The sequence below is a fragment of the Rhinopithecus bieti genome, unplaced genomic scaffold (genome assembly GCF_001698545.2).
Source record: "Rhinopithecus bieti isolate Rb0 unplaced genomic scaffold, ASM169854v2 scaffold_2453, whole genome shotgun sequence".
Lineage (NCBI taxonomy): Eukaryota > Metazoa > Chordata > Mammalia > Primates > Cercopithecidae > Rhinopithecus > Rhinopithecus bieti.
Genome location: NW_016804447.1, coordinates 5,149,297 through 5,175,375, shown reverse-complemented (window position 1 = coordinate 5,175,375; position 26,079 = coordinate 5,149,297). Strand labels below are relative to the sequence as shown.

At 39.1% G+C, this 26,079-nt stretch overlaps 1 protein-coding gene and 1 long non-coding RNA gene across 13 annotated transcripts in view; one reads left to right on the top strand and one right to left on the bottom strand.

Moving 5' to 3' along the window:
• Positions 1-16,349, top strand: part of LOC108527238 (uncharacterized) — a 30,486-nt gene extending 14,137 nt beyond the window's left edge. The window contains exon 3 of the long non-coding RNA XR_001884759.1: positions 15,048-16,349. This is a non-coding gene — a long non-coding RNA (uncharacterized LOC108527238). The remainder of the gene's footprint in view (positions 1-15,047) is intronic.
• The window catches only part of CRADD (CARD and death domain containing adaptor protein), a 254,797-nt gene that overhangs the window by 202,223 nt on the left and 26,495 nt on the right, over positions 1-26,079 (bottom strand). The gene's annotated exons all lie outside the window — the stretch shown is intronic.

The window sequence follows — 26,079 nt, the reverse complement described above, 5'->3', positions numbered from 1 at the left end:
AAGGCCTGTCCTCTGGAGAAGCTGTCTAACCAGAGCCTCATCTGACAGTGGATTTTACCAGAGCCTAACTGGCCTGGAGGGAAGAGAAATTCTCAGCTCTAGCCCACTCAAGCCTTCCATGCGATGAACAGAAATACATAATTCCAACCGAGTCTAGCAACTCTGTCCCACTTAAAAGGAAATAAAACCTGAGAAACACTGTGAAGTTCACAGTCCAGAGGCACAGGCTTACTCAAAGACTGAGACCTACTCACAGGACAAGAGAACACTTCCGTATTCACCAGACAGTTTCATCTTTCCCACCGCCCAGCAAAGCCGATGCACTGAGAAGAGCAGGTTTTTGCAATAGAGAAAGAGTTTAATAAACCCAGAGGCAGCTAAACAAGAGGACAGGAGCTTACTATTACTCAAATCAGCTTTTCCAAAAATCCAGAGGCTATGGTTCTTCAAGGATAATTTGGCAGGCAGCAGGGTAGGGAATAGGGAATGCTGATTGGTTGGGTTGAAATCATAGGGAGTCGACGTTTATGTTCTTGTTCTGAGTTAGTTCCTGGGTGGGGGCCAAAAGACCAGATAAGCCAGTTCACCAGTCTGGGTGGCACCAGCTGGTTGGTTCATCAGAATGCAGGGTCAGAAAAATACCTCAAACACCAATCTTAAGGTTTTTGCTTTTTTTTTTTTTTTTTGAGACGGAGTCTCACTATCTCACCGTCACCCGGGCTGGAGTGCAGTGGCACAACGCAATCTCAGTTCACTGCAAACTCCGTCTCCTGGGTTCACGCCCTTCTCCTGCCTCAGCCTCCTGAGTAGCTGGGACTACAGGTGCCCGCCACCATGCCCAGCTAATTATTTTTTTGTATTTTTAGTAGAGACGGGGCTTCACCATGTTGGCCAGGATGGTCTCGATCTTCTGACCTCGTGATCCGCCCACCTCGGCCTCCCAAAGTACTGGGATTACAGGAATGAGCCATCGCGCCCAGCCCAATCTTAGGTTTTACAATAGTGATGTTATCTATAGGAGCAACTGGGAAGTTTAGGAATCTTGTGGCCTCTGGCTACATGACTCCTAAGCCAGAATTTCTAATCTTGTGGCTAATTTTTTTAGTTTTACAAAGGTGGTCTAATCCCTAAGCAAAGAGGGGGTTTGGCTCAGGAAGGAGCTGTTATCATCTTTGCTTCAGAATTAAACTATAAAGTAAATTCTTCCCATATTTTGCTCGGCCTATGCCCAGGAATGAATAGGAACGGCTTGGAGGTGAGAAGCAACATGGAGTCAGTTAGGTTAGATTTCTTTCACTACCATGATTTTCCTATGTCAGATTTTCTCACTGTCATAATTTTGCAAAGATGGTTTCACTTCCTCTCTTCCCACACTTCTATCACTACATTACTAAAGGCCTACTTAAGAGTGATCCCTTTACCCCATATTCATGCCCAACTATCAAGAAAAAATTACAAGGCATACTAAAAGGCAAAACAACACAGTTTGAAGAGACAGACCAAGCATCAGAAAAAGATGTGACAAGGATGATGGAATTATCAGATAGGGAATTTAAAACAACGATGGTTAATTTGTTAAGGGCTCTAATAGACAGTAAACATGCAAGGACACATAGGCAATGCAACCAAAGAGAGAGATAGGCAATGTAACCAAAGAGACAGAAATCCTAAGGAAAAAAAAATATATATTAAGGATCAAAAACATTGTAACAGAAATGAAGAATGCCTTTGGTGGGCTTATTACTAGACTGGACACAGCTAAGGAGAGAGTATCTGAGCTTAAGGATGTATCAGTAGAAACCTCCAAAACTGATAAGCAAAGAGAACAAAGACTGAAAAACAGAATATCCAAGAACTGTGAGACAAGTATACAAGGTTTAACACATGTATAGTGGAAATACTAGATGGAGAAAAAGAGAGAAAGAAACAGAAAAAATATACAAAACAATACAGGCTGAGAATTGCCCCCAAATTAATGCCAGACACCAAACCACAGATCCAGGAAGCTTAGAAAATACTAAGCAGGATAAATGCCAACAAAAACTACACCTATGCTATCATTTTCAAACTACAAAAAGTAAAAGATAAAGAAAAATTCCTGAAAGAAACCAGAGAAAAAAAGTAAATTGGCTATAGAGAAGCAAAGATAAAAATTATATCCACCTTCTCAGAAATCACATAATCAAGAAGAAAGTGGAGCGAACTATTTAGTGTGGAGAGGAAAAGAAAACACTCACCAACTTAGAATTCTTGTACCTTGTGAAACTATCCTTCAAAATTGATGGTGAAATAACGACCTTCGCAGACTAACAAAAACTGACAGAGTTTGTTGGCAGTAGACCTGCCTTGCAAGAAATGTTAAAAGTTATTTTGAGAGAAGGAAAATAATATTAGATCAGAAATAAGATCTACATAAACAAAAAAAGAGCATCAAGGAGGAGTAAGTGGAGGTAAAATAAAATGTTTATTTTATTTTCTTAATTGATCTAACAGATCAAAGTTTGTTCAAAATAATAATGGCAACAATGCATTTGGTTATGTATGCTTATGTGTCTAGTCCCTTATTATCCATGGGGGATTGACTTCAGGACCCCACCCCCAGTGTATACCAAAATCCATGAATGCCCAAGTCCCTTATATAAAATGGTGCATCATTTGCTTTTAATCTACATACATCATCTTATACACTTTAAATCATCTCTAGATTACTTATAATACCCAATACTATGCAAATAGTTGTTATACTCTATTGTTTAGAAAACAATGACAAGAGAAAAACATCTGTACGTGTGCGGTACAGATGCAGCTATCTATTCTTTTTCAAATATTCTGATCCACAGTTGGTTGACTCCATGGAGGCAGACCCACATATATGGAGGGCTGACTGTGTGTGTGTATGTATACATGTGTGTGTGTTTGTGTATGTGCATACACATTTAGTTATATATGCCTATGCATAAGTAAAATGAATGACAGCACAAGAGACAGGAGGGAGAAATTAGGAATATTTCATTATTATAAGGTACTCACACTACCCATGAAGTGGTACAGAGTTATTTGAAATTGGTCTTGGATGAGTTGTAAATGAATACAGCAAACTTCTAGGGAAACCACTTTTAAAAAGTTTAAAAAAACAAAAACAAAAAAAAAGAGCATGGTGGCTCATACCTGTTAATCCCAGCACTTTGGGAGGCCAAGAGGGGAAGACTGTTTGAGCCCATGAGTTTGAGACTAGCCTGGGCAACACAGTTAAGACTTCATTTCTACAAATAATTTTTTAAAAGAAATGTACTTGATATGTTACAAAAGAGAAAATGGAATAATGTAAAATTATTTAATACTAAATATTAAACCACAAAAGGCAAAAAAGTGTGGAAGATAAAAATAGAAACAAAACACAAGGGCCACAAATAGAACACAATAACAAATATGGTAGGTATTCATCCAACTATATACTCAACCAACAATCACCTCAAATGCCAATGGTCTAAACGCACTAAATAAAAAACAGGAATTGTCAAAGTAGATCAAAAAACAAAACCCAACCATATGTGGTCTACAAAAAGTCCACTTTAAATATAAATACATACATAGATTTAAATGGTTGAAGAAAGCTATACCACACTAACAATAATCAAAAGAAAGTGGGAGTAGCTACAGTAATTTCAGACATAGCAGACTACAGAGAAAGAATGGTTGTCAGAGATAGAGTCATTACAAAATGACAAAGGGGTCAATATTCCAAGAATACATAACAATCCTTAATGCATCCCTCAGAAATAGGCATATATAGCAGTCAAAAAATCAGGAAGGACATAAACTCAACATCAATCAATTGTATGTAAATGACATCTATAGACTAGTTCATCAAACAACAGCAGATTATACATTCTTCTCAAGCTCATATGGACTATTCACAATGATAGACCACACTATAGGCTGTAAAACACTCATTATAATAACTTTAAAAGCATAGAAACCATATAAAATCTGCTGTCAGATCACAATGGATTTAAATAAGAAATTAATAACAGAAACATAGCTGGAAAATTCCAAAGTACTTGGAGATAAAACAATACACTTCTAAATAACATACAGGTGAAAGAATTCTGAAGATAATTTTAAAAAATATTTTGAACTAAATAAAAATGGAAACAACCCATCAAAATTTGTAGTTTGCAGCTAAAGCAAAGGGAAATGCATAGCATTTGGATGCAAAAATTAGTAAAGAAGAAAGGTCTTTAGATCAATAACCTACGTTTTTCCCCTTTGAAAAGATAGATGAAATCAGCAAGCTTCTAGACAGTCTAAGAAAAAAGGAGACAGAATACAAATTACTAATATCAGAAATGAAAAAAAGAACATCACTACAGATCGCATGAACATTAAAAGGATAAAGAAATTTTATAAACAACTTTATGTCCACAAATTTGATAACATACATGAAAAGGATCAATTCATTGAAAAACACAATCTGCCAGTACTCACACACAAAAATAAACAATCTGAGTTGGCCTACATCTATTAAAAAATTGAATCAATATTTAATAACCTTTAAAATAGAAAGCACCAAGCTCAGGTGGGTTCACTGATAAATTCTATCAAACATTTAAGGAAGAAATTGTAACAATTCTCTGCAATATCTTTCAGAAGCTAGAAACAGTGGAAATACTTCCTAACTCATCCTATAAAGTCAGCATCACCCTAATACCAACACCAGACATTAAAAGAAAAGAAAACTATGGACCAATATCTCTCTTGAACATAAATATAAAAATCCTCAAAAAACTATAAGTAAATCAAATCTAAAATGTATAAAAGAATTATACACCATTTTCAAGTGGGATTTATCCCAATTATGCAAGGCTGGTTCAACATACAAAATCAATAAATGTAATCTAATCAATCACATCGACAGACTTAATTAGAAAATCACATGATCATATCATTTGACAAAACTCACCACCTATTCATAATAAAAACTCTCATCAAACTAGGAATAGAAGGGAATTTCCTCAACTTGTTAAAGAACATATTTTTTAAAACCCTACAGCTAACATCATACTTACTAGTGAGAAAGTCAGCCAGGTATGGTGACCCACACCTGTAACCCCAGCACTTTGGGAGGCTGAGGCAAGAAGATTGCTAGAGTCCAGGAATTCAAGACCAGCCTGGGCAACATGGCAAAACCCCATCTCTACAAAAAATACAAAAATTAGCGAGGCATGGTGGTGCACATCTGTATTTCAAGCTACTTGGAAGACTGAAGTGGGAGGATTACTTCAGCCCATGAGGTCAAGGCTGCAGTGAGCCATGTTCACACCACTGCACTCCAGCCTGAGTGACAGAGCCAGACCATGTCTCAAAAAAGGAAAAAAAAAAGAGAGAGAGAGAAAATTGAGGCTTTCTCACTAAGACCAGGAACCAGGCAAGGATGTCCCTTACTACCACTGCTTTTCAAGATCAAACTGGAAGTCATAACTGATGCATTAAGACAAGAAAAATAAACAAAAGGTATGTAGATTAAGAAGGAAGACACAAAACTGTCTTTTTCACAGATGACATGATTGTCTATGCAGAAAATTCCAAAAGGATAAACAAAAAATTCCTGGAACTAATAAGCAGTTGTAACAAGATTCAGAATAAAAGTTTAATATACAAAAGTCAATCACTTCCTCATATACCAGCAATGAACAAGTGAAATTAAAAATTTAAAACATATTACCATTTACATTAGCACCCCCCAAAGATAAAAATGCTTAGGTATAAATCTAACAAAATATGTACAAGATCTATAAGAGGAAAACTACAAAACTGGTGAAAGAAACCAAAGAAGAATTGAATAAACAGATATCCCATGTTCATGGACTCCACACTGTCAAAATGTCAGCTATTCTCAACTTTATAGATTCAATGCAATCCCAATCAAAATTCCAGCACACTATTTTGTGGATACTGGCAAACTGATTCTAAAGTTTATATAGAGAGGCAAAAGGCCCAGAACAGCCAACTCAATGTTAAAGGACAAAGTTTAAGGACTGCCACTACCTGACTTTAAGGCTTAATGTACAGCTACAGTCATCAAGACAGTGTGATATTGGCAGAAGAACAGACAAATACATGAATGGAATAGAACAGAGAACCCAAAACTAGACTCACATAAACAAAGTTAAATGATCTTTGACAATGGAGCAAAGCCAATACAATGGGGCAAAGACAGTCCGTTCAACAAATGGTGCTGGAACAACTGAATATCCACATGCAAAAAAACAAAAAGAATCCAGGCACAGATGTTAGACCCTTCATAAAAGTTAACTCAAAATAGATCACAGGCCAGACGCAGTGGCTCATGCCTGTAATCCCAACAGTTTGGGAGCCCGAGGTGGGTGGATCACTTGAGGTCAGGAATTTGAGACCTGCCTGGCCAACATTGTGAAATCCTATCTCTACTAAAAATACAAAAATTACCCAGATGTGGTGGTGCATGCCTGTAGTCCCAGCCACTTGGGAGGCTGAGGTAGGAGAATTGCTTAAACCCCGGGAGGCGGAGGTTGTAGTAAGCTAAGATCATGCCACTGCACTTCAGCCTAGGCAACAGAGCAAGACTCTCTTCAAAAACAATAAATAGATCACAGACCTAAATGTAAAACACAAAACTTTAAAACTCCTGGAAGATAACATAGGAGAAAATCTAGGTTATTAAGGGTATGGTGATGACTTTTTAGATATAACAACAAAGGCAGAAATCCATGAAAAATAATTGATAAGCTAGACTTCATTAAAATTAAAAGTGTGCTCTGTGAAAGGCACTGTCAAGAGAATGAGAAGATGAGTTCGACTAGCAAAAATATTTGCAAAGGACACATATGATAAAGGGCTGTTACCAAAAATAGACAAAGAACTCTTAAAATTCAACAAGAAAATGAACAACTTGATTTAAAAAATGAGCCAAAGGCCTGTACAGATATCTCACCAAAGAAGACATACAGATGGCAAGTAAGTATGTGAAAAGATGTTCAATATCATATATCATTAAGGAAACACAAATTAAAACACAATGAGATACCACTATACGCCTATTAGATGGTCACAATCCAAAACTCTTACAGCACCAAATGCTGGTAAAGTATGATGCAACAGGAACTCTCACTCATTGCTGGTAGGAGCACAACATAGTATAGCTACTTTGGAAGACAGCTTGGTAATTCCTCACAAAACTAAACATATTCTTAAAATATGATCCAGCAATCATGTTCCTTGGTATTTACCTAAATGAACTGAAAATGTATGTCCACACAGGAACCTGCACACAGATGTTCATAGCACCTTTATTCATAATTGCCAAAATTTGCAGCATTCAAGATATCCTTCAGTACATGAATGGATATATGGTGATATCCAGACAATGGGATATTATTCAGCACTAAAAGGAAACGAGCTATTAAGTCATGAAAAAACATGGGGCAAAGTTCAGCGCATATTACCAAGAAAAGACGCCAATCTTCAAAGGCTACACGCTACATGATTCCAACTGTACAGTAGTCTAGAAAGGCAAAACTATGGCGACAGTAAAACGATCAGTGGTTTCCAGGGGTTGCACGGAAGGATGGATGAATAGTCAAGAGCACAGAGAATTTTTAAGAGCAGTGAAAATACTCTGTATGATATCATAAATGTGGATACATGTCATTATATATTTGTCCCAACCCATAGAATGTACCATATCAAGAATGAACCCTAAGGTAAACTATGGACTTTGGGTAATAATGATGTGTCAATGTAAGTTCATCAGTGATAACAAATGTCACACCTTTCCTGGGAACTGTAGACAGTGGGAGGAGCTGTGCATCTGTAGGGGAAGGGAGTATAAGGCAACTCTTCATACTTTCTACTAAATATTGCTGGGAATCTAAAACTGCTCTAAAAAATAAAGTGTATTAATAAAAAATAAATAAACTTTATAAGACCATCCTCAAAAATTAGCTCATCTAAGTATCTTTTTCTTTTTTTTGCGATGGAGTCTTGCTCTGTCGCACAGGTTAGAGTGCAGTGGCACAATCTCAGCTCACTGCAACCTCCGCCTCCCGGGTTCAAGCAATTCTCATGCTTCAGCCTCCCGAGTATCTTGGATTATAGGCATCTGCCACCACACCTGGCTAATTTTTGTATTTTTGTATTTCACCATGTTGGTCAAGCTGATCTTGAACTCCTGACCTCAAGTGATCCACCTGCCTCAGCCTCTCAAAGTGCTGGGATTACAGGTTTGAGCCACTGCGCCCAGCCTAAATAATTTTTTCTACTTCAGATTACTTCTTTATCATAGACCAAAGAAAATGGGGAAAAAGGATTTAAGAAACTCCCAAGAGGCGAGTAGAAGTCTGTTATAGCCACAGAAATCACAAGTAAAAGAGTTTGGAAAATCTGTTATACCACCAATTCACATATACTTCCATTAAATATAGCTCTAAACTATATTGTTTAATTCGCCATTAATGTTAAAGATGAAGAAATATTTTTTTAATTTCTATTTATTTATTTTTGTAGATATGGGATCTTGCTGTGTTGCCCAGGCTGGTCTCAAACTCCTGGGCTCAAGCAATCCTCCTGCCTCAGCCTCCCAAAAATAGTTTTTTGACAAAACATTCTAACACTAAATTTCACCCAACTAGTTTCTTACCTCCTCTATGGTAGAGGCCCACTGTCTCAATTATTTCATATTTCTCATCACAAGCAGGTTCCTCTACAATAAATGCCTTCAGAACTGCTAACATGTGTATTTGTTTAGCAATGCTCTTGTGAAGTATTTTTGTGACAAATAACTACTGTTATGGACATATCATTTGCAGATAATGAAAAATAAAGCCAAGATTCTCTTCTTTGCTGATGAAGTCAGGAAGGTGGAAAGGGCAAAGTAAGAACTCTCACTCTTACCCTATAAGTAATTTCAATAGAAATCAAAGGCATGAACTTCTCAGGTCCTCAATTTTCTCCTCTCTAAAAAGAAAGAACTGTTTAATAAAACTCAACCAAATCTACAATCATCAATGGCAGCTAAAACCATTTAGTGAAAGAATTTTTTTTAATAAAAAAAAAAAAAGGACATTGCATGATGTCTCAACTCCCAGGCACTTGTGTCTGACTTGGGAGTGGTGCCCTCAGTCACACTCAAAACTATCTGTGGCCGACCCTGTTCTTTTTGGCTGATATAAATGCATTCCCAACCTCCTTCTCCTCCTGTCTTATCTCAATCGTAGAGTCTAGAAGAGCAAACATTCACTTTGCAGCCTCCCTTGCACCAAGGAACGGCCATGAGACAATTCTGCCCAATGAATCAGAAGAATTGTGTTAGGGATTTCTGGAAAGACTACTGCTTTTCCTGAGAAAAGCGACAGACGCAGTAGGGGCTGCACCCCTTCCGTGCTTCTTCCAGCCTTACAGATGCACTGTTGGTAGCTGTGACTGCCTTGCTACCACGAGGAAAAGGAAGGCCAAGAGAATAGCAGAGACACTTGCTCTGATGCCTTTGAGCCAATGAATCAATGCCAGAAGCAGCTGACCTCCAGAGTTCTTGTTATAGGATTAAAATATATCTCTACTTATTTGCCATTGTCACTTTGGTTTGCTTGTTTGTTTACTTGTTGCCAAGCACATTCCTAACTGATACAGTGTTCACCAGATTCCCTGGGATTAGACAATCAAACATCTTTCTGTAACCAAGAATGCAAAGCTCCTCAACTGGAAAATATTCACGTGAAAGTTTAAAGGAAAAGGACAGGGAGTGAAATAAACTGCTTTCTTCTCCTGCCCATAGAATCCATTTATTTCATGTAGCTGTAAAATCAGCCCTTTGCCCAATTTCATCAAGTCACAAATTCTCAGGATTAGAAAGGCATTAATTTTAACCACCTGACCTCCCTCTAAACAACCTAATTAGGCAGCTATTTACCCTTTTCTTGAATTATGTATAGTGACAAGGAATTCATTATCTCTAGAAGGAGCCTATATCATCTTTGGACAACTATTTTAGAAAGGTCTATCTTATATTAACTTGCTACTTCTATGTCTTCCTTCTACCTTTTGAGAAACACAGAACAGAAAGAATCTCTTTTATGAATGAGAGCCATCCAAAGAGCTGAAGGCAGCTGTCATATCACCTCATCTGCATAGTGATATCCACCAGTTCCTTCCACCTTTCCTCCTGAGAGAGGTATCAAGTTCTAATGAATGCCAGTCACATACATAATTTTAAATAGTAGCCACGTTTTAAAAAGGAAAAGCCAGATGAAATTAATTTTAATATATTTCATGAAACCCAATATATCAAAAATATCATTTCAACAGATACTCAAAATAAATCATGAGATATTCACATTCTTTTTTCACACTAAGTCTTTGAAATCTAATGTGTATGCTATAGTCAGCCCTCCAGATCCCAGGTTCTGTATGTGTAGATTCAGTCAACCTTGAATTGAAAATATTTTTTAAATAAACAATAACAATAAAACCATTAAAAAAAATACTTTAAAAAACCAAACCATATAACAACTATTTACATAGTATTTACATTGTATTAGGTATTATAAATTATCCAGAGATCATTTAAAGTATATAGGAGGCTGTATGTAGATACATGAAAACACTATGCCATTTTTATATGAGGAACTTGAGCATCCATGGATTTTGGTATGTGCAGGGGGTCTTGGAACCAATCAATACCCGTCGGACACTGAGGGGTGACTGTATTACATGGTAGTCTATAATCAACTTAGAGGAGTCACATTTTCACTGCTCAATGGCCACATATGGCTAGGCACAACCATATTAAACAGCACAGGTCTGACCGAAGAACATAACACTGTATTCTGCAGAGTGACTACAGACGGCATTCAGTTAATCAGATAAACTGGCAAAATATCATGGTGCCAAGTTTCTGAACCTAGAGTACTGCACAGACCTCTTTTAAAGTGGTGGGAAAGAGAACTAAATTTCCTGGGTTCCTGAGACTATGTCCTAGAACTTTCAGAGGTCGATGTACCCCAGCTGAGAAACTGTTTTCAAAAGTGGCTTTTTAAAAAAATGATCTTCAAAATAAAGACACACCAAAAAAGATTATATTTTGCTTGAATTTGAGTATCTCTGTGGTCCCAGGCTGAAAACACTACTGGAACAGAGAGAACACTGGTCTGGAGTCAGGGAGTCTTTATTCTCAATTCTGCCACCAAGCTCAGTAATCACCTGAAAAGAAATCAATTCATTTCTACAGGGCTCTTTTCTCTAAGGGTGCTCCACTTTCCCACTCAACAACACTGTCCTAAGCATTCACAAATCATCCTTTTAACAATTCATTCTAGAATTCTGCCCACAGGCAGCATAAAGCTCCTAGTCTACAGTTTTTAAGCCCACATTTCTCACTCTTGAAAATCAGAATGTCATTTACCTGTCATCATAATTCCAACAATTTCCCACTCTTCAAAATTCCATAAAAATAAAATTAACAATGAATTATCCCTAGGGTCTTTCAGTGTCCTGGAACAGAATGCTTCTGGACCAAAAATCCTAAACCCATTTTGAACAACTAAACAATCTTTTACTATCCATTCAGCTTTCGCAAGCTTTAATTTAATGTTACTGATGTTTTTTCTGGCCTGTTCAAAACAAGCATTCCTGCCTTTCATTTATTGACTTTATAAGTACTTGTCAAGGACCTACTGTGCATGACAACACACTGGGAACACGGACGAGCTGTAAAACAGATACGTAAATGCCATCCTTTCTTGCAAAAGGCTGACACTCTAGCAATGAATGAAAGACAATAAACTAGCATATAACTAAGCAGGACAATTTCAGGTAGTAAAGAATGATATAACAATAAAGCTAACAGTTGAGAGCAATATCATGCTCCAGATACTCTTCTAAATAGTAACTAGTTTAATCCTCTTAACAACTCTACGAGCTATGTGCCTCTATCATTGACACCACCTTTATACATGAGAAAATTGAGAAGAAGAGCAGTCAGTGCTAGAAAAAACAGAACACAGGAACTGTGAGAGGGCAAGTGTCTAGTGCACTATCAAGAGTCTAGGAGACCAGGTGTGATGGCTCATGCCTGTAATCCCAGCACTTTGGCAGGCCCAGGTAGGCAGATCACCTGAGGTCAGGAGTTCAAGAGCGGATTGGCCAACATGGTGAAACCCCAATTCTACTAAAAACACAAAAATTAGCCAGGAGTGGTGGCTCACACCTGTAATCCCAACTACTCAGGAGGCTGAGGCACAAGAATCACTTGAACCCAGGAGGTGGAGGTTGCAGTGAGCCGAGATTGTGCCACTGCACTCCAACCTGGGGGGACAGAGTGAGACTCTGTCTCCAAAAAAAAAAAAAAAAGAAAAAGAGTCTAGGAGGGTACAAAAGGTCTCTATGAGGTCCTCTGGGCTGAGGCTTGAATGAAGAACTAGCCACACAAAGATCTAGGGTTAGAGTGTTCCAGAGAGAGGGAACAGCAAGTACAAAACCCCTAAGATGGGATGAACTTGGCAGGATGAACCTCGAGGGCTCAAGGAACAGAAAGAAATAAAATGTGGCTGATAAAGAGGGAGGGGAGAGGAGTAAGAGAAGAGGTAAAGAGGCAAGAGTAAGAGCTAATTTATGATGAGGAGTCTGGATTTTATTACAAGTACAACAAAAATCCCCCTAGGGTTGTTTAAGCCGGGGAATAACATGATCTGATTTATATCTTTAAAAGATCCCTCTGCTTGCTATGTGGGAAATCAACTGTAGAAAGCAAGAATCGAATCAGAGAAACAAGGAGAGAGAAGATGAAAGCCAATCAGCAGTTGAGTAACTCAAGCTTCCCTCTGCCATTTAACATTATATCAGCAACTAGTTTGCTTCCTTTTTGCTTCTTTTCCTGAGTTTACTTGTCCTGCTGATGGAGCCACTTGCTCTAGGTTACAGTAAGACCCAGAGAAGAGTTAAGGACCCCCTTCAGATTCCTTTGGCTTTTGATTTTAACCTCTAATATACCCAGAGGAACATATACAACACAATATGAATGGCCACTAAAGCCAAAAAAAAAAAAAAGGCAGAGCGAGGAGTCAATCAATGATCATCTTCAGCTGCAGCTCAATAAAGCCCAAAATGTTCACAGCAATTCACTCTATAAACAATTCATAGCTCAAAACCAAAGGGTTCAAATAATACTCAAAGGCCTTGGACTTCACTAATAATACCTATCTCTTACTGAAAAGATAATACTAACAAATATCTAAGCATACTGAGGAGAACTGTCAGCAAACATCACCATTAATCATTCTTCCTATCCCTGTCTCTGCATCCCAACCATCCCATCAAGAAAGGGAATTTACTTCCCCTCCCTTTGAATTTGGGCTGGCCTTGTGACACACTTTGACCAACAGGATGTGATGAAAGTGATGTGCCAGTTCTAGATCTAGGCTTCAAGAGAAATAGAAGGTGGCAGTGCATGGTGGCTCATGCCTATAATCCCAGCATTTTGGGAGGCAAAGGTGGGTGGATCACCTGAGGTCAGGAGTTCAAGACCAGCCTGCCCAACATGGTGAAACCCCCATCTCTACTAAAAATACAGGATTTAGCCGCTATGGTGGCATGCACCTGTAATCCCAGCTACTAGGGAGGCTGAGGAAGGAGAACTGATTGAACCCAGTAGGCAGAGGTTGCAGTGAGCCGAGATTGCGCCACTGCACTCCAGCCTGGGCAACAGAGCAAGACTCCGTCTCAGAAAAAAAAAAAAAAAAGTAAAAGTAAAATGAAGTAGAAGCTTCCTTATTCTCACACTTGAAACCCAGCCACCATGCTATAAGGTGGCTGGTCTAGATACCAGAGGAAATGAGAAATTATGGAAGAAAACTAAGGAACTCTAGTCTACAGCCAACAGGAAACATGAGAGTAAAGCCTTCTTGGACATTCTAGACCAGCCAAGTTCTGAAACTGAAAACATCTGCTGTATTAGCGATGCTAGTGGACACCACCACATGGAACAGAAAACCACTCAGCTTAACCCAGCCAACACACCAAATTGTGAGAAATAATAAACTGCTGTTTTAAGTTACTACGTTTTGGAACATTCATGTGGAATTTCAACAGGTCAATACAAAAAGCAGGATATTCCAGACAGAAATATGAGCAGGAGCAAAGACAAAGAAATGGTATAGTACAGAATATTTTTCAAGAAAGGCAAGTTCTCTAATAACTACCACCAGTCATGAACCAGCTATTCTAGTTCAATGGTTAAAATGAACCACTTGTGGAAAGTAGTATGGTGATTCTTCAAAGATGTAAAAGCAGAACTACCATTCAACCCAGCAATCCCATTACTGGGTATATATCTAGACGAATATAAATCATCCTACCATAAAGACACACACACATGAATGTTCACTGAAGCACTATTCACAACAGCAAAGACATGGAATCAACTTAAACACCCATCAGTGACAAACTGGATAAAGAAAATGTGGTACATATGCACCATGGAATACTACACAGCCATAAAAAAGAATAAGATCATGTCTTTTATGGGGATATGGGTAGAGCTGGAGGCTATTACCCTCAGCAGACTAAGGCAGGTACAGAAAACCAAATACTGCATGTTCTCACTTTTAAGTGGGAGCTAAATGGTAAGAAAATATGAATACAAAGAAGGAAACAACAGATACTGTGGTCTACTTGAGGGGAGAGGGTGGGAGGAGGGAGAGGAGTAGAAAAGAAAACTACTGAGTACTGGGCTTAATACCTGGGTGATGAAATAATCTGTACAACAAACCTCTGTGACACGTGTTTACCTATGTAACAAACCTTCACATGTACCCCCAAACCTATAATAAAAGTTAAAAATAAAGAAAAAAATAAATCATTTCCTGTGCAAGTCCTATTACAATGCTTATATATTCGCAAAATGGTGTGCGGTACTCAAAGTTGTAAAATAAGGACCCCTGAAGTCAGAGAGCTGAAGCTGATGATCTATGAATATATTATGTAACTTTCTGCTTCTCTTTCACTCTGCCTTGCAGGCATCCAGCAATATCATCTATTCTTCACTTTGCTAAATGTTATCCTTGGCAGAGTCTTCATAAATAAGATTGGTACCCAAATAAAGGAAGCCCCAGAGGGCTACCTTGACCCTTCTACCATGTGAAGACACAACAACAAGGTACTGTCTATGAACCAGGAAATGGGCCCTCACCAGACACCTAATCTGCTGGTGCCTTGATCTTGGACGTATCAGCTTCTAGAATGCTGGGAACTAAGTTTCTATTGTTTATAAGCTACCCAGTTTACACTGTTTTGTTATAGCAGCTCAAAAACACACCATTTCAAGATTCTGCATTCATTTACTCATTCATATATTCAACCATATTTTATTGGGCACCGATGATGCCAGGCACTACTCTAGGTGCTCAGGATACAATAATTAACAAGGCAGACAATACTTCTGGCTTCATGGAGACAAACTGTGTTGATGAACAGGAAGTAGACAGAGTGGTCACAGAAGGCTGGAGGAGAACACAGTTGACCAGAGATCTAGATCTGATGGAAGTGAGAAAGCAAACTATGAGAATATCTGAAAAAAAGAGCATTCTAGGCAGAGGAATGAGCAAGTGGCAAAGATCCTCAAATGCCTACACATCCATGGGAGAAGGCCAGTGAGTGAGGAAAAGAGAGGTAGCAAAGGGGATCAGAGAGGATGCAGGGATCCAGATCCCAGAGGGACTTTTAGGAATGGCCAACACTTTGGACTTTATGTTTTCAGAGTGATAGAAAGTATCTCCTTATAGCCTTTCCCAGCCCCTAACTAAGCCTCTATTGATTCCTTCTCCTTCTTGTGTTCTTATCACCTGTACTTTTATTTACCAGTTAGTCTATATTCCACGAATTTCTGTTCATCTCTTGTGTATCAGTTCTATGTCCTCAGCTATGTCTCAATGGCAAGAATCAGTCATATTCTCCTCCGTATTCCCAGGGCCTGGCACCTAAGAGATGCTCAATAAATCTTTCTGGAAAGTGATAATGATGATGGAATCTCTTAGAATCTTTTCTAGCTGTAAGATCTATGATGCCTTTGAACCCTCTCAACAAACTAGTTTGCACAATGACTCAGAGGACTGACATCTTTCTAGATATTTTAAGATTATATTCATGCCACTTTTAGAGTCTCCATCCATCAAATGACTAGAATGAATTACATTAGAGTTTTGTTTAAACGAAGGCTGTCACTTGGAATGGGATTCCCTTACATGCAACTACCTACTAATATTTGCACTTTAAGCCACCTGAACCTCAGGAGAGTAATAAATTGCTATTAAATAAATGCTATTCTGATGTGATCTCATCACTAGTCATTAATGAAGGCCTCAAATCCTTTGTTTCTTCTCCCAATGAAAAGTGAAGGATAATGCTACTCCCCTCCCCGACTCCCTCCTGACCCCAAGTCTGGGTTGGACTTAGTGTTTTACTTGACCAATAATATGCAGGAGGACTGGTGTTCTGGGACTTATGAGGCTACATCCTAAGAAACCTTGAACCTTGAAGCTTCCGTCCTCACATTTTGGGAAACCCAGCTCCCATGCTGAAAGAAACCTAAGCCACATGGAGAGACCACATGCCAGTGCTCAGGCATGCTGGGCCCCAGCTAAGCCACCTGCCCAGAGCCAGGCATCCCAGTCGAGGCACCAGACATCTGAGTCTGAGATCTCAAAAGTGGATCCCCTATCCCCAGATTCCTCAGCTGACACCATGTGGATCAGAGACAAACTGCCCAGCTGAGCCCTTTGTTAATTCCTAACCCACAAAATCACAACCAAGATAAAATGGGTTATTTTAAGGTATCAAGTTTTGGAGTGGTTTGTTATGTAGCAGTAGACTTAAAAAAACAAAAAACAGAAACAGAATCATATCACTACTGATCCAGAACTCACAAGAGTGCCTTCCTCCCAATCATTTATAAAATTGACAGACGGACACAGTCTGAGGTTTGTCCAAGGTTCAATGACCGCTCTGCCCAGAGATTTGATCCATGACAAATGACACAGACAGATTAGATGACTTCGAATGAGCATCCTAAATCAATCATACTAATAGAATTTCAGGCCAATGAAAGTCATTTGAAATGTAACCAAGGTAAAAGCCATAGCATCCATTTGGATTGTAGAGGTCCCAGAATTAGGCTATTGGCCAAATTATACATATTTTTTTCACTCAAGTCACCCTGCTGGCAAGAAAATTATTTATTACACTACTTAAATACATGGATAGGACTTAAAACAGAGATGAAATGTACAATTCTATCATAAAAAGATCCAGCTACTAAACAATGATTGCATGCAATACTAAGAATTTCTGAAATGATTTTCAGCCAGATGCTGCCAGAATGGAAAACACTCAACTGCAAACAGTCCTCTCCTTTAGAACATCCTTTGTTTGTACAAAGAAGTTATATTATGAAAACAAAAGCTCCCCAAAATGGGTAGGGAGTTTTACCCCCATCAGTATGATCAGTTCTCCCAACAGCTGTCACTTCAGGCTCTGTGATTAAGTGGCTTCTGATAAAACAGCACACTCATTTCATATCGTCCCTCCTCCCTCTCCCTCACTACCTTCAAGTCATATTTGACTCTCCAAAAAAACACAGAATCATTAAGTGGACCCAAGGAGAGGAGTAAAGGTAACACACACATACAAAACAAATTTTGGTAGTAAATGCTTTAGAACATCAATTTTTCATATAAACTGCTATCCTGAACTATGTCTAATCATAGTCTATCACCCACATTTTTCATACTATGAATTCACACTCACTATTGGTACATTTTAAAGAATCAACAAAAGAAAATAATGACTCAAGAAAAAACACCCTGAAAGCTAAGGGCATGGCAATGTGAAAATGGTAAAATGCTTTTAAGAGAAAATATCACCTTCCAACTTCAAATTTTCACATATTTGCTTGAAAGTACATATTTGCTCCAAAAATAATTTATTAGCAATAACAACAATAAAACCATAACAAAAGAAACCAAAACGTCAACACTTGTCTCATTGGCAGCTATATGAGTACATGTATTTTTTATAAGAGAACTCCAGAATTAGAGAAGAAAAACCATTAACTTCTAATGAGAATATTTAATGAAGAAAATAACCATTGCCTTCACATAGAAACCACTCCTTCCGCAGCAGTGAACCATTAACTCAGAATAATACATGTTTAGAAACATGTACTCATATTCCTATACTACATCGCATTTCCAAAACTGCTTAAAAAGCAAAAGTAGATGGTAATGCTGTCAAAAGCAAATATAGTGACATTTTGGTTATGTGGCTCTGACAAATGAAAGTTCAACAAGAATTTAAGAAATGAAGCTGACGATATAAATCCTGTTCTTTTCATTTAAGTGAGAACATCAGCAGCTCCATCTGTTCCAGCTCTAGGAGCCATTACTGACACATTAAATTCCAAATAAGAGGAAGGCCTTTAGGTTAACAAGGAAAGCAAGTCTGATTAAATGTCAAACCACATGATACTAAGCTTCTTGCACCTTCTGTATCATCAAGAAAGTCAAACCCTGCTCAGTGCTAATGCAAAAGCACTGCTGATGGGGGAAAGGAACGTATTTCCAATGCATCTCTTCCGATCATTAAGGTCATCTGTCTAATGTGTTCAAGGCAGAGAGGAGACTGTCCCTAGAGTACAGAAAACTTATCTTTCCCATCTGAAATGGTCCTGCCTCAGGAAAAGAACTTTTACTAAAACACGACTACACAATAGTAGTCATCTGTAGTACACAGAAATTTAATCGTCTGTAGTAGTAGTCTGTAGTACACAGAAATTTAATCATAAAAGTTCCCTTCAGAATCTCCAAAAATTAATGACTTTAAACATTTCATTTAATTAAGTAATTTTTTCAATTTCAAAATTTTCTGTGATGATCTGGTCCATAAATGCATCTGCTCAACAAATAATTATTGATGGGACAGGCACTGTCCTGGGGTCTGGGAATGCAGGATAAAGCAGGCAGTTAAAGCTGCCCTACTTCTCAAGAGTTTACAGTCTAGAGAAGGGAAATTCACTTGTCAAGTAACAAGTCCAATCAAGTGCAGAGAATAATTCCAGATAGCATTAAATGCTGTGCAAGGCACAAAACAGGATAATGTTGCAGAAAGTGACTTGGGAGGTGGCTAATTTGGACTGATGAGGCAGGCCTCATCAAGGAGGCCTGACACCTAAATTACCAGAGGGAGCCCCTTATTAGAGCAAAACTGGGAGCAGGGCACACCAGGCACAGAGAACGGCTAGGCTGGAACAAAGGCCTCGAGGTAGGCACTGACTTGGCCGACTGGAGCGACAGAAGAGGCCTGTGCTGGGCTATAGGGAGAAAGCGGGGAATGGTAGATATGACTAGAGAAGCCAGCAGGAGTCCCCAGGTCACAGGTGTCCCTTTTGGGCCCTGGTGAAGAGCTCTGATTCTCAGTGCAATGTAAAATCCTTGGAGGAGGTTTTAAGCAGAGGAATAACAAAGTCTGATTTCTATTTTTAAAAGATGGCTCTGATTGCCAAGTGGAAAACATTTTATGGGAAAGTACATGTGGAGGCTACTGCAGTAATTCAGGCAAGGGATGGAGTCAAGTAGACAGATTTGGGGAATGTTGTAGAAGGCTTGCTAATGGAATATACAGAGGGAAGGAAGGTAGGTACAGCAAAGAAGGAAACAAGGATAATGCCTAAGGTTTTGGCTAGCACAATCTGGTAAAATACAGATGGTGCCTTTTACAATACAGTAGACATAAGGCGGTTTAGAGAAGGGAAAGTAGAAATCAAGATTTGTTTCATTTAGCTCACTCATTTCAGAGATTAGTAAATTATGTACCAAGTATGTAAATGACTTAACCAAAGAAGCTTAACTGCCTAGTTGAAGAGCTGTAATTAGAACCCAACTGCCTACTTTCTAATCCAGTAGTCTTTTAGTTAAGAGTATTAAATTGAGATTTCCAGATTAAATAATTTCCAGTTATGCTATTATTATTAATTATTCACGCAAAGGCTCCAAATAGGCCAGGTGTGGTGGCTCACACCTGTAATCCCAGCACTTTGGGAGGCCAAGGCAGGCAGATCCCTTGAACTCAGGAGTTCAAGACCAGCCTGGGCAACATGGTGGAACCCCCCCATCTCTACAAAAAAAAAAAAAGGTTCCAAATAATTTGAAGGTAAGTGAGCATTAGAAATCAAAAGTATATATGAATTTACAAAGGTAACAAAATTTCACAAAACTACACACACTAAAACAGATTGCATGTAAAACTATTCCACTAAGGTCTGTTCTTGAATTACTAGTATTGCACCAATGTCAATTTCCTACTTTTGACAATGTGCTATGATCTTACACTGGGGGAAGCTGAGTGAAAGGTACCTGGGATCTCTCAGTACTATTTTTGCAACTTCTTGTCTTAAATTATTTCAAAGTAAAAAATTATTTTTTAAAAAAAGAGGCTGGGTATGGTGGCTCATACCTGTAATACCAGCACTTTGGGAGGCTGAGGTGGGCAAATGGCTTGAGTTCAGAAGTTCTACACCAGCCTGGACAACATGGTAAAACCTCGTCTCTACAAAAAAATACAAAAATTAGCCAGGTGTGGTGGCATGCGCCTGTAGTCCCAGCTAATTGGGAGGTTGAAGTGGGAGGGTCGCTTGAGCAATTGCTTGAGGCAGAGGTTGCAGTGAGCCAAGATCACGCAGCTGCACTCAAGCCTGGGCAACAGAACCAGACTCTGTCTCAAAAAAGAAGAAAAAGAAAGTAAACTTGCCCAAGAACACTGAACCAAGGGAGACTGCCAAAATTTGAGACTTGATCAACTGATTTGTGGTTGACATACCATAATTTTTATTCAAATGTTGTTTAAATTAAAAGCACTTAAAAAAAAAAATCAACACCTAATGGCATCTACTTTCTTTCGTAGATAAAGAGAAACTTCTTTTGTGACCTTTTGGAAGGTAATCAGTCTTTGGCTGGATCTGTTTCCTTCTGCACTCAAGAACATAGTCAGCATGCAGTCAGCGATCTAGGAGCCAAAATCTGCATTTGGCTGGCTTTGGGAGTCTATATTAGGTGTAAAATGCTGTTCTAAAACAATTAAAATGGCAATGCTTTCATTTCCTGAGTGGATTGAACAAAACAACATAAATGATTCAAGCCATTTGTGAAATGAATCGGAAGGGAATTTACCAAAAAGGTGATTCTATCCAATTTAACCAAGGCCACTGCGGTCAAGAGCCTGCAGAGAACTCTCGACATTGCTAAAAGGCTGGCAGCTACATCCTCATTTACGGGACCACCAGAGCACCTGTATGATACACTTGCCTGAAAAGAATTGCGTTTTGGTGGGGGCTGAGGGGGTAGAGCTAATGGAGGTAAAGATTGGGGGTGGTGGAACAGTGTAAACAGTATTCTAAGAAGCTTGGAGCCAAGAAAACCCAGAAAAGGAGTCAAAGAACAGGTTGAATTATTTCCCTCTTACAAGAGAAATTGCAGAGTTGAGAGCATTATATCACATAGTGCCACATTCAGATACCACCTAGCATATGGGATTCTCAGTTCCTCCCAAAGTCTATCACCATCAGGCCTAGCAGCAGCACCAACCTGAAGCTAACTCAGGTTGGATTTTCTTAAGGTGAGAAACAGAATGAATGTCTCTATGTCAACTAAGATCTGGGGAAATCTGGTGGATGTGGGGCAGTTAATGAAGTCAACACCCTGGAACACAGGAGCTGAAGTGACGGTTTTCATCTCTCCCTAGGCCAGTTCCCTTATATTCAGGGCTCACTCACCTACCCTACCAAGCCCAGATCCAAAGCCTAGATATCAAGATCATCCAACAACTAATCCCCTCTCTCTTTACCTGTGTCTCTTCTAAACACATCAATTCTTTACTTGAGCCAAAAAGTCTATTTGCTTTCCTTCCCTCACAGCAGGCACTCATTTAAGATTTAAGAACCTACTTTGTTAAAGGTTCTGTGATAACTGCAGCAGATGTGAACAAGGCATAGACCCTAACGTAACTCAAGGGGATGGCATTCGATGGTGAGCGGGAGCTAAGGAAGAGTTAGCTACATTTACAGGTAACTATGTTAAAACATGGAGAAAGATCATCACAAAAATCTGTGGAGGTTCAAAGAAAAAAAAAATTCCCAGTTGAGGAGAATGTGGAAAGCCTTCTGGGAAAAGAAAGGAATTAGGCTCTGAAGAACAGATAAGATTTTGGGAAGCAGAGATTAGAAAGTGGGGGGAAATTATAGTCCAAAAAAAAAGAGCTCAGGCAAATGCCTACTGAAAAGACATTACAGCATCATTGTAACAGTGGGGGAGAGATAATGGCTCCTCTCTCATCCTCCAAAGATAGGTCCATATCCAGGTAATTTCCTCCTTTGCCAGCACAGAGAATGTTGCTCATTAACTGAATCATATTCTCAGGAATTTGGAATTTTCAAAGCAGTAAAAAGTTGTGGTCTCCTAGAAACTCTTTTCTTCCCAGAAGATCAAAGAACTAGCATTTGATGAAAAGGCTGTTCTCCCTGGAGGACTGCTGGCCAGTCTCTTTTCATTTTAGCTTCCTTTTGTCTTCCTCTCTCTGAGTCTCCCTTCTACTCTGCTAGCACTGTTCCCACAAGGGACAAGATGGCTGGGGCCCCAGCAGTCACTTAGGACCGTGAGGGAATCTTGAGAATGGAAATCATGTGCCAAAGATGGCAAAGCATAAAGAGAGAAGGAGCCTTGGCCTCTTTGGTAACTGTGGAGCAGTCACACCAGCCCCCGGCCCTGGGGACTACTTACAGACGTGTGTGTGTGCATGTGTGTGTGTGCGTGTGTGTGTGTGTCTGTGTGTGAGAGAGAGAGAAAGAGAGAAAGAAGGATATGGAGGAGAAAGAGGAGGAGGAGGAGGGGAAAATAAACCTTCCGTCTTATTAAAATCTCTGTCATTTGGGTTTTCTGTTGAATGTTCCAAATCTAATTCAATAATTAATATAGATAAGGTCGGGCCATATTACGGGAGGTCTGGAATGAATTTTAAAATGTCTGAAATTAATTTTGTAGACAATGAGGAAAATTTAAATATATTTTCAGAGAAAAACATCTTTTATTTGAGCACTCATCATTTGTCCAATACACTAGGTCCCTTCCCTCTGGAAGTTACAACCTACAGAGAAGCACACCAAATAGGAAGTGCAAGATGCGCAGAAGCCCATGATGAGAGGACTTGAAGGTCCAACATAGAAGGTGTAGGAAGGCTTCCTGAAAACACACCTAAGCTAAACCCCAAAGGAGGAACTGGAGTTAACATGGCAAAGAAAGAAGTAAAAACATTCACACTATAGGCAAAGACACTGAGGCAAAACAAAAATCAAACAAACAAAACCCAACAGCACAGCACCTTAAAAAAAAAAATGGGCCAGGCGCGGTGGCTCACACCTGTAATCCCAGCACTTTGGGAGGCCGAGGCGGGCAGATCCTGGCTAACATGATGAAACCCCGTCTCTACCAAAAATACAAAAAATTAGCCAGGCATGGTGGTGGGCACCTATTCAGGAGGCTGAGGCAGGAGAATGGTGTGAACCCGGGAGGCAGAGCTTGCAGTGAGCCGAGATCACGCCACTGCACTCCAGCCTGGGCAATAGTGCAAGACTTCATCTCAAAAAAAAAAAAAAAAAAATACTGAAGGAAGTCAAATTTGGCTAGTATGTGGAAGAGCGGTTCTCCAGAGAATGGCACAATAGGATGCTGGAATGGTGTGCAGGGGTCACAGTGATGGGAAGAAAGCTTTGGAAGACAAACCTGGCAGCTTCTTTGTACAGGCAGACCAGTTACACAGTAGTTTGGAGAAGCAATAAAAGCCTAAAGTAAGAGACAGGTGCATAACTCAGAAAATCATGACACTGATGGAAATAGTGAGGGCAGGAGCAGGAACTAGATTCAGTGAGAAAAACTCATTCTGTCTGCAACATGCTGGGTTTAATGTTCTAGCAAGGCATCCTGAGATGTCAGGGAAGTACTTGGCATCTCCTCTGTCTGGACTGGCTTCTTTCCCTGGAACCAATGACTCTACCTTCCATAAAACCCAGATTCACCTTAGAAGCACTCCCTACTTTATTCCCTTCCCCACCGAGATCGCTCCTTCATGCTGCATGCTCTGGTGGAATTCCATTCACTTTGTAGGCTGCTAGTACATGTTCAGAATTCATATGCATGTTACCCCTCTCTTACCATACAGACTTCAACCTCCTTGAAGGACAAGGGCTCTCTAGCTTCTATTTCTGATGGAATGCTTTTGATACCTTTTAGAGCCCACAGCACTCTACGAGCACTTAAAATGTTAAATTCCTTAGGGGATTGAGAAATCTAATATAGGCTTCACTTCTAAACAACAGACAGAAATACTAATAGTACAATGGCTATCTCAGGGAATGGGAAGAAATTTATACCCTTGCTTAGCATTACTCATCAGAAGGTTTGAATCTCAATGACAAAAGATTCCCTTCAAAGGAGGTGAAAACAGAGACAAGGTGGGGGGATGTAAAAAATACATTAAATACCTAATGGATGGGAACAAAAGGCAAATGCTTCATGACCGCAGACCTTGCTTAATGCTTTCTGTGGTTAGTATTCAAATGCTAACATTATCTCATCATGCCAATACTTACAAATCTTGAGACTAAACCATGAGTAAATACACAGGATAAGCTGAAACTAAATCCTTATGTGAATGTGCAGAGCACAAAAGGGTTTTATCTGTTTGGTTTACCTAACTCTTTTTCTCTTATGTACAATTTTAGAAATGAAAGAAAAGCTTCAATGGCCCTGGTATGACAAATCTCTTCTGGCAAAATCTAATTCAAAAAAAAAAAAATGGCCAAGATAATGATATACATTCAGAGGAAAAGTTTACCCTGAAGAACGGCCTCCCGAGTTTTGATTCTCGAAACAATTTTAGAACTAAATTTGCTTTAATCGCATCAAACTAGTCAGGCAGCCCAAGTAACGAAAGGCAAATACAAGCTGATTCGCGGTAAAAAAAAAAAAAAAAAAAAAAAAAACCCAAAGCTTTTTTGGGAAGCCGCAGTTTTTTTTTTTTCTGGTTTCTGGCCTTTCTCACTCTATACCAGGGGTGGTAGGCTTTTTCTGTAAAGGGCCAGATAGTAAATATTTGAGGTTTTGTGGACCATAAGATCCCTATTGCAGCTACTTGACTCTGCCGGTATAGTGTGAAAGCAGTCAGAGACATGTTAACAAATAAGCATGGCTGTGTTCCAATAAAACTTTATTTACAGACACTGAAATTTGCATTTCATGTGATTTTCAAACATCATGTAATCTTCTTTCTTTTTCAACTGTTTAAAAGTGCACAATTTTTAGCATCTGAAGGATATAAATATGTTTTAAAATGCCACTGGCAAAAGCTTACTCAGAGTCCAACAATTTGGGGAAAAACAATGAAGAGAAAAGATTTAGAAACTTAAAAGCATACACACAGAAGACACTGAAAAAAATCAGGTTATATAATAATCTAGTGAAACACTTTGAAACAGTATACTCACAGAAAGACAAACAAAATACTTTCAACAGCAGAGTGAAAAATGCTCTTCCTAGTTCCTGAAGACTCATTTAGAGAAGGTCTTTTAAGTCTGGTGCTATCCCTCTAATAGTAGAAATAGCAGCATGCCTTGATAACAATTTGAAAACACTACTTCAAGTTGATTCAGAAGTTTTACTCTCTGAAGAAAAAAAGTATGTATACTTTGTTAAACACACACATACACATAATCTTCTAAATTTTCTTCTTTATTTGGCATCACATAAGAAATTCCAGATTTCAGCATCAGTGTCCAGTTCTAGAAGTAACTGGCAGTTAGCAAAGAGTGGGCTTCTGAAATGGAATTTCCTACGGTAACGATGGGATTCAGGACACACTGGCCCAAGATATGGTACTTGGAATCTGAGAAGACAACATAAGCAGGCAGGCCACCCTAACCTCCCCTCAGCTCCCACGATTCTCCCGTAAAGC